Source organism: Vicugna pacos, chromosome 7, assembly GCF_048564905.1.
Source record: "Vicugna pacos chromosome 7, VicPac4, whole genome shotgun sequence".
Lineage (NCBI taxonomy): Eukaryota > Metazoa > Chordata > Mammalia > Artiodactyla > Camelidae > Vicugna > Vicugna pacos.
In genome coordinates, this window is record NC_132993.1 from 54,341,388 (window position 1) to 54,351,849 (window position 10,462).

The window sequence follows — 10,462 nt, forward strand, 5'->3', positions numbered from 1 at the left end:
GGGAGGATGGCACAGACTTTGAAAGCTATTAAATGTACCATCTTTTTTTCTATGAGATGTTCAACACTGTTAACCAGCCACAGGAGTTAACTTCTGGCTAAAATTAATAGCAATTAATCTTATGGTTATTTATGCAATCCATTTGGAAAAGAATTAGTTCATTTTAGTATAGACCCTGTAACACTTCTATAATTGAGTCACTTTTGGTTTCTAAGCTGAAAATCCTAAAGACATCCATCATATAGTAATGACCCCAGGTTCTCCATGAAGTGTGAATATGGAATGAGTGTGGATGTCTAGCTCCAGTTTGTACTGAAGAGATGGTGGTGATTCATAATCTCTTCTTTCCTGAATTCTCAGTTTTAAACCCTTCCTTGGCTCAATTGCTGACTTTGTGGAGCAAAGTTTTTGTGTTTATTTCCAAAATACACCATGTAATTCGAAGTATTTACTAGGTTCTCTGAAGGTAAAGGTTTTACTATATTCAATGGTGTTTCTCAAAATACTGGCGGTAGCTCTCCAATTCACCAATTTTCTTCATCCTGTAAATCTGGCTGCTCTCTATCTGCATTCTCTCTGCCAAAATAAACATTGATCTGCATTGTGACAGTAGGAGGACCGTTAAATGTTTTTTGCTCAAACAAGGCCTTTTACCACGGTATTACTGCTGCGGTAGCATTTGATTCGTACCACATATCATGTTACTGAATTTCAAAATTCTATAGTCTTTTTTTGCTTATGATCACACTTTCCTTTTTCTCTAGAACAAGAAATTTTCAGGACAAAGACTGTGTCCTATTAATATTAGTATGTCTGGTCTCTATCAGACCGCTTGGAACTCAGGAACAACTGAATAATTATACATTATGCTAAATGAATTCATGAATAAATACACAGCAGAGCAAAACAGGATGAATGCATAGGGCTTCCCAATCTGACTGGCCAATAAAATGAGCAATTTTCTTGAGGCCATGGCTGGTAGCTACAATGAGTAATAGATGACTTTATGCTCCTCAATCTCTTCTATTTTATACTTAGATCCCCTGTGAAAAAGCATTAATGCCCTTGAGTCATAATGATTAGTCTCTAAAAACATAAAGATTAGGGAAAAACAAAAGATACATCTTCTCTTCTGAGTACTGTACAGAGACATTTATCTCCTAGATATTTGTTGCTGGAAGAAGGTAGAGCAGTGTCGCTGGTAGAGCTGGGAAGAAGAAGAGGTCAGAGGGGAGTGAGATGAGTTGGGCAGGCATGGTTATTGAGCCAGCAGCCGCGATCTGGGCTGGGAAGGGGTGCACACAGCTGTCCCCATCTGCCGTGCTGACTCGTTTCTTTCTCCACCAGTCACAACTTGTGCGGGGACTTGTGGAAGGGAAGTGTGGTTCCGTTCTACAAATACGCTTCAATAGTGAAGAAAGTTCAGGAAGAAAGGAAAGAATATGAAATTCTAAATAAAGTTAGTTAGGAAAGACTTTTTTTTCCTTCTTCTCTCCTTCCTTCCTTTCTCCCTCCCTCCCATCTTTGGTTTCTTCCCTCCTTCTCCGTCAATATATCTTTCTCTTCTATCAGAGAGAATATTCTACATGAACAAATTCAACATAAAGCACTCATATTACATAATTATAAAGAAGAGTGGGGTGGAACATCAGCTGGTATATCTGTCCATTTACTTTAAAGTAAAACTTCAGACCATCAACATTTATGATTAGGTTAGGTATTGTCTTGTAAAGGAAAAAAAAAAAGGATACTCACTATGTTAACTGATTATTTAAGACACCTCCCTAAATGACAAATAGTGGGAACATGGCATGGAGTCAAATTTCTAAAGATAGCATTCCAGCTGATGATTTGTTTGGAAAACCTAAGTTGATGGTCAACTCAGAAAAACAGACCCCAGTTTACTGTCACTGGCTTGTCCGCCCTTCATTCAGTAAACAATGGACAAGGTTGGAATATAACTGATCTATATTGATGTACGATAAAATAGTTACACGTCCCAACATCATAAAAGATTTTATGTTTTCATTCAGCGTTTATGTTGATATCTTAAGTAGCAAGCACATCACACATCGCTATGTAGTGACAAGACCAAATGCGCTTTGGCAGAGCTTCAGTATAAAAATGAGAAGGTGTTGACTTCATTACCACTCTGGCAATACATCTGCAAGAGTGTTAATGACTATTAATGGCCTAGTCCTCAGCCAGAAGAATGCCTGAAGTCAGTGAAAGTGGCGTTTTATCTGCTCTTAACCGTTAAAAACAGAGAGCCTCCTCCAGTTGCATTCGTAAGTGCCTTTCCTGCTCTGCAAGTAATCACATCCCCCACTTAACTGAGCTTTTACAAATGTCTGAATTCAAGGCAAGCCCCATTTCTCCACTCTGGAGGCTTTGCCCCCTTCCTCTTCTTTATAACAACGAACATACTTGGCTTTTGTCAAAAAGGAGTTGAAGATGAATGAGAACAAAATTGTTTTTTTAAAAGCCCTTTGTCTCTTTTCCACTTTGCAACATAGAAACTTCGTTGTTTTAGGTTTACCCAAGAAGAGTTACTCCTTTCCTGTTCTTGTTTGTTTTTGGAGACAGATGAGTCTAAACAATCTGATGATAGAATGCCCGAGGAATCAATCCGTGTTCCTGAAGCCCACATGTGTTCAGGGTTCTTTTTTCTCCCTCAGACAAGTCGCTCCCTTTTTTTCTTTTTTTGTTCTTTTTCCTTTTGGTCCCTAGAGGATCCTAAATCAACAAGTTATTAGATGAAGAATGGAAGCTTCTGTTTCAGAAAACACAACTGCAGCTAGCCAACAGAAAACAGATGCCAATTATTTGCCAATGGCTGCTAGAAAACAAAACATTTTATGACATTTACTTTGCCTTAGCAGAACCGCTGCTGATGCCAGAGAAGTATAAACTGGTCAAATTACCAGCAGCCGGTTTTGAAATGTGGGGTTTAATGATTTGGAATCTTGCTCTACGTTTGGCCATTTTGTGACCTACAGATTTCTTTGAACACCGATTCCACATGCAACTTGAAGTTTTAAAAGATGAATAGGAACAATATGTGTAATCGATATGTCTAATTAAATATTTGATATATTTTAATATTTTACCCCATCGCCTTACAATGCCACTAGTTTTCTAGATAGGGGAAAGATAACTTTTAATGTTTGCTACTTGAAAGTGACTTCCTTGACACACATTTTTATTTCATGTGGCAAAGGCTTCAAATTAAACATCTTTTTTTTTTTTTGCGTTGAATTCAGCTGAATTATTCATTGTTAATGTGATGTCACAAGCAATGTTTAAGTATTTTTCCCTACAGTAGTTAACAGAGACTTCATTTAGACACAGTCATTATCCAGCTAACCCCATAAGAATATAAATTTTCCATTAATATTTTTAGACCAAGTGTCTCACCTTTGGAACATATTTCTGAAGAATATCTTGAGCTGACTTCACTGAAACTAGCAGTTATGTCAAATAAATTTCTATCAGCCATGAGACTGTGCTGTGTTAAAGATCGAGATGTGCCAATAAAGTTGCTTTTTTCTTTGGAAATCTTACGAAATATGTGCCTACTTCTCTTCTCTTCATAGTGATTTGAAGAGGATGTGAAGAAAATCATTTAATGCATTTTCCTTGATAACTTAGAGTTACCATCAGGAGTGGTGTTGTAAAATCTGTCCTAAGTATCTCACATCACCTCAAGAAGTGTCCTGAGCAACTGAGAAGTGAACTAAATTAGGGAGAACACTTACATCAATGCATATTTGTTGAAAATATAAGCTGAAAAAATGATGCTCAAAGTAACTTAAAAGGAATACCATGCTTCTCAGTTTTTAGGACGCACATGAATCGCTGGGGATCTTGTCAAATGCAGATTCTGATTGAGTTGTTCTGGAATAGTGCCTGGGATTCTACAACCCATAGGATGATTTCAAAGCACTTTTGAAGGCAAGAGTGCAGATGATAGGAGGTGGTGCCATTCTTCATTAAACAATAGTGATTTCCTGAACTACTCACAGACAATCTCAGCATTCAAGGTAACTGATAACTTGCAGTCAGGACTTGGAGAACCCTGGTCCAGCCCATCTCATGCGTAATGACTGCTATCAACCTCCTGGTTCCAGTGTGACATGTGAATGCTGAATGATGGACTACACAGGATATGCACCTTTTCTTTCTAGATTCAGCAGATTTTTTTATAAAGATAAAGTTTACAATTATTACAAGAAGCACAGAGACTACAGTACACACCAACAGAAGTAAAAAAAAAAAGTGCATTATGCATCTTCCAACTGCAAATCCACAGTACAAAAGATACTGTCGTTTAAATATATAATATAAAAAACAAGAAGAAAAACAATATAATTTAAAAAATCATGGATATCATAATGCAACACACTGGAACCCACTGGCAGCTTCTGAAACCCAAAGGCAGTCCACCTGGTGGAGCTCCTGATTTTGGGAAGTGGGGCGGTACTACAGTACTAAGACCTTTTATAGTGTGTGTGTGTGTGTGTGTGGAGACAGAGATTAAAAGAGACGCTTCAAAACTAGAGAAACATAAATGAGAGATTATTATGTCATGATTGGAGAAACGGGAAATAGAATTGCATCCTGAGCTATGGCCCAAATGAGCAGTGCGTCTACTTCCCAGTAGCCTATCCTCCCAGTATTGGCGTCAATCACGCTGAACATCTGGATAAGCACCACAGCAAAAGAAAAGGCAATTTAGTCACAGTTGTTTTTACTCCCATTCTTCTGAGCAATAGAATCTAGAAATAGACATGGATTCCAGATAGTATTTTAACGACCTTGATACACATTCATTTGGCCTGCACTTAACCAATGTCATCCCCCTTATTTCACTCCATCTCCAGTTAGAGGAAAACTTCTAGTCACATCAGAACCACAGGGGATCGTTGCACTAAGCCTGAGTGCCCTAGACCACATTCTCTGAAGCCCGACTCCCACCCCGTCTCATACCCCAAACACCTGGGATAACTTCACGGCTGCTTCTTCAGAAGACAAGACTTTTGGCAGATTTCCTGTCTCACTAGGGAGCAGCTGGCAGAATGTCATAGTCAATTAGGGAGGGAAAAGTTTATAATAGCCTTTTGGAAGATTCAGGACTCATAGCCACACTGAATGAATGGATTCTGAACTACATCACTACACTCCTCTCATCACACCTCCAGCCCCCAAGTAGCACTGATCCCTCTGCAGATGTATTTCTTCCCCTTTTATTAATCTGCACCCAGCCTGACTGCAAACTGCATGCCTAGAGTGTTGTCATTGTCTTCGAACTGGTCTACCTGTCTCATGTTTTCATAAATTTAAATAAGTGTCTCATTAATCCTCCAAAATTCTACCAGTTGTCTGCTTAATAAACTTCACTATCTCCATTGAGCTGCAAGAGTAAATCTGTTATGCAAAGTTGTCCACAAAACATAGACACAGCATCTTGTGAACTTATGAAGACTGTCCTCTACTGTGTCCCAAACAATCCATGCTTCATATCATATCTGTTTAGATTTTAGTGACTTTCTCACCACTTATCTATAACCTGAACACTTCTCCATGCATTCTTTCCTGAAGCCTCATTTGGCCATTCAAATCCTCACAGATTTCTCCCACAGCAACTGTTGTACTCTTCACTGTGGTACTTGTTCTTATGCTACTTTATGGGGCTTTTTTTTTCTGATGTTGCTATTCTTTTCTTTTTAAATATTATGTTTGAGATACATAGAACTCTTGTGCCCCACTGCATAAGGTTTTGGAGGGTAAGCATTGGAGTCAGTCTGGATTTGAGTTTTAATGAGTGAATGCTAATTCTCATTGATAAATCAGGGATGAAAACATTCAGCTTTTCAGGATTATTGTGGGGTTTCAGAGATAATGAATGTAAAGTGCCTAGAACAGTTCCTGAAGCAGATTTTTATTCTCAGAAAATGTTAGCTTTTATTAAATGCTGATATTAACAGAACCTAAGGACTTTGCAAGGTATGACATATATCCATCACAATATATTGAAGAACACTCTGTACAGAGTGAATATACAAAAATGTTTCTTTCATTTGATTTGAGTGAAATTTTCTGAATTAAATGTTAACTTGGAGCTAAGGAGATTATGTGATGGAAATCCTAACCAACTTATTACGCATATATTGGTCCTAGAAAGCAATTCCTCTATGGCCATATATAACCCATACATGGCCTCTGTGCCTCTGAGACACTATCATTTATTTGACATGATTGTACTTTTCAGAGTCACTCATCATTAGTACATAGAATATAGGATGACTTTAGCCAAATTAGTAACTGGAATCAGAAGAAAGTTTAAAAACTGATCTTACAAATAACAATGTCTTAAGGAAATAAATAAATAATTTAGGTTTGACCTAAACTGTAATCATGAATACGTTACCCAAAGGACTTCAGGAGGCAAATATAATGTCTTCCACACATACACCAAAATATTTGGCACTTGGTAGATACTAAATTTTTACTGAATGAGTGAGTGAATGAATGACAAAATTCTACTTGAATTCCTATGAATCTTGAGGAATAGCTTTGTCTTACTATTGTTGAAGGATTTCTAATTTATGATTGATCAAAAGAATTTCATCTGAGCATCTGCCATCAAAAATTGTTGAGTGCTGTGCTCCCATCACTGAGCCTAGTGCATTATTTAAAGGAAAATGCATAAAATCATTTTATTGTAATTAATTCAGATCTCATGATTAATGTATTATTGTTAATAATTATTGTGGCTTCATCAAACTTATATGTATTTTGGTCATTATTTTGTAGCAGAATTTTCATGATGAGGTTATCAATTTAGTTAAAGATATGTGATTTCTACTACATGTAGTTTTCAATACCACTGGCTGTAGAACCCTTCCCAAGTACTAGAATTCTTATGGCAAATTTTGGATCTGGGAATATCTTCTCAGCACCTTCTCTGACCTCTTGGAGACACATTGTGAGAGACCTCAGAATAAGAACATGTCTTTGACATCTATAAACATCTAAACAAATTCATCTGTCCAGTGGAACTGATGGGTATCAGTGCCCAAACCATCCATTTGCCTCAAGATCAAGAGTTGTGTAGATTTTCAATCCATGTTTGCACAGTCTTTCCCTGGAAGGTTTGAAGCCGTCCTTCATTCCTGTGTAGTCAGCTAAAATGTCATTCAGCTCAAATTGTATACCTGAAGCTAACTGCCTCTCTTCTTCTATTTGTTTCATTAAGACTGAATTTGGTTTATGATCAGTAGTACTGTCTTGGGACAGAGATTAATCACAGTAAGTTTGATGAATTTATCCCATCAAGGGTGAATCCAATTTCATCAATCTGAAAATAACAATCATCAACTTCAGTAAGAATTTTCATTTAATTTTTGAAATCTAAATGTATATCTGTATCTATATCTATATATATACATCTTAGAGAAAAATGTCATATGGTCATAGAATTTTTATTTCACTTTTTAAAAGTATGGGAAGATGTTAAATGTGGATAATGATTTCATAAAACAATTTAAAGTTGCAGGCTATATTTGACAGTGGCTCTATTTTGAAAAGTGTATTTGTAGTTTTTTAGCCAATATCTGCCTCTTGGCAGATTTTGTATTCTTGGAAAAAATTATATAGGGCACTGTGGCATTTAAATTGGGAGAGAATGAGAAGGCTTATTGTCTCTGTTCTATAACGTGGAAAAAACTAATTTATCAAATAAGTAATTGTCAAATTACATTCCAGACTAACTGAAAATCAAGAAGAAGTTCTGATAAATTTAAATTAAAATTTTGGTTATCTCAAATAATTATACAAAATCACCTCTAATGCATGCAAAAATAATTTCTCCCTCATTTTTAATAAGCCCCAGAAACATTTTGATCCTCCTCTTAGGACCTAATGCACACGTATATTAGGAAACCTGGAAGCTCTTTTCATAAAAAAAATTTAAATATGCTTTCATATATAAGCAGATAATGAGTATGTAAGTCAATGTTCAGATTATGACACAGAAGAATCTACAACAGGAAAGAGTAATTTGGAAATTACTCAAGTAGTGTTTGGATTATATATCTATCATCAAAGTTAAAATTTTAATACAATAGTGTATATCAATTAAGCTTATTTAGAACTGAATGTATATTTATTTGTTGGCATTTACTTAATAAGTTTGAAATTCGCAAAATATTATAGGCTTGGTGGATATTTTTAATGTATGTATTTTATTGGTATTCATATAAAACATCTGCTCATTAAAGAGGACGTCTTTTATTTGTCTCATGCGCTCTTACTCAATGTGTCCTTTCCCTCGAATTGTATTTGTAATATAATGTGTTAATTACTTGTTTTTCTGAACTAATTACTAAGTTTCTAAGAGTCACTTTTACCCCTCTTCCTTAATAAGTACTTCTAAGTATCCAGCGTATTATAGTTTGGCTCAATACACATTATAGTCATCAGCTAACTGAAATCTTCCTTGAGTGCCCCTGGCAGCTAGTTGCTTAGTGCCCTATGCTCTTACCTAGAAATAGGGGAGAGAAAGAAAGAGACAGAAAACTTTTTAAAGATATAATGGCTAAACATATGTCAAATTTGGTGAAAAACATCCATCTATGTACTTGTTAAGCTTATCAAACTCCACATAGGATACATACAAAGAGATTTACAAGCAGACACATCATAATTAAACTGCCAAAGGGTAAAGGAGTGTCTTCAAAACACTGAAGTTAAAAACTACTCAACACATAAAAGAGAATCAAAATTAACAGCTGACATCTTACTGGAATTAAATGAGGACAGAACGTAGGGAGACAACATAAATATCTGTAGACAATAAAGATATTCACCAATAATTCTAATAGTAAAACTATGCTTCAAAAATGAGGAAAAATATATGCAAGCCCTATCTTTTCCAAGAAAGATCTGTATCTAACTGAAATCTATATATTTAAAAAAGGATTCAATAGCATATTACTATGAATTTCACAGAAGTTAAAAGGATTTTAAAGGAATATGAACAACTTTATGCTGAAAAAATAGAAAACTTAAGTGAAATATAGAGTTCTAGAAATAAATAAATTACCTAAATTGACAAAAGAAGAAATGAAAAATCAAATAGACCTATAGTAAGTAGAAAAGTTAAGTTGGTACTTAAAATATTCTCAAGAAAGAAAAAGTCATGCACAGATCATTTTATAGGTAAATTCTATCAAATATCTAAAAAGAGATATAAATCATTCACAAACTCTTACAGAATTCAGTCTAGAACACTTCTCAACTCATTCTGTGCAGTCAGTTTTGGTGCTAAAGCCAGGTAAGAATGTCACAATAAAAGGACACTAAAATCAATGTTTCTCTTAAATACTGAGAAAAAATCTGCAAGATATCAGCAATCCAAAATTCAGCACATATAAAAATTTACATCATGACCAAGTGGAATTTATTGCAGGAATACAGATCTGTCTAATGTTCAATAATCAATTAATGGAATACAGTATTTATATATTAAAGGACAAAACCCACAGGCTCATCTCAATAAACAACAACAAAAAAAGCATTTTAACAAATCCAACACTCATTTGTGATTTAAAAAAACAAACAGATCTATCAACAACTTCCCCAGGAGGAGAAGCAAACTTCCCCAATTTGATAAAAGGCATCTACGAAAAACCTGCAATTAACATCCCATTTAATGCTGAAAGAGTAAACACTCTTTCATTAAGATTAGAAACAAGACAGCAGTGTCTACTCTTGTCTTTTATTCAGCAATATATTGGGTGTTCTAACTACTACAATTAGGCAAGAAAAAAGAAATAAGAGGCATCTAGTATGAAACAGAAGAAATAAAACTGTCTTGATTTGTAAACAGCATGATCCTATATACTGAAAATTAGAAGGATTTTTGAAAAACTAACAGAATCGATAAATGCATGCAGAGAGGGTCACAGAATTCAAGTTCAATATATAAAAATCAACTGTAGTTCTAAAAACTAACAAGAACATTCTAAAAGCGAAATTCAGAAAAGAGTTCTATTTGCATAGTATCAAAAACGGAATACTCGGGAATAAATTCAAACTGAATACCACAAACTTTAAAAGTTTGCTGGGAAAAATGAAGATGGTCTAAATAAAGATATATTCCATATTCATGGATTAGAAGACTCAATATGTTAAGACGATAATTACCCCCAAGGTGATCTACATAGTCAACACCATCTCTATCAAAATATCAGCAGACATTTCTTCTTACTCCAGTGACCCTCACTCTTGTATAATCATCCCTTTCCCTTTGAGTGGGATTAGAACCTACAAATAAAATATTACTCCTTTGATAATGTTACATTATATGGCAAGAAAGAAATTATCCTCTTACGCTGAATGGGATCTCATGAGCCCTTTAACAGAAGAGAATTATCTCCTGCTAGTTAAAAAAGGGGTG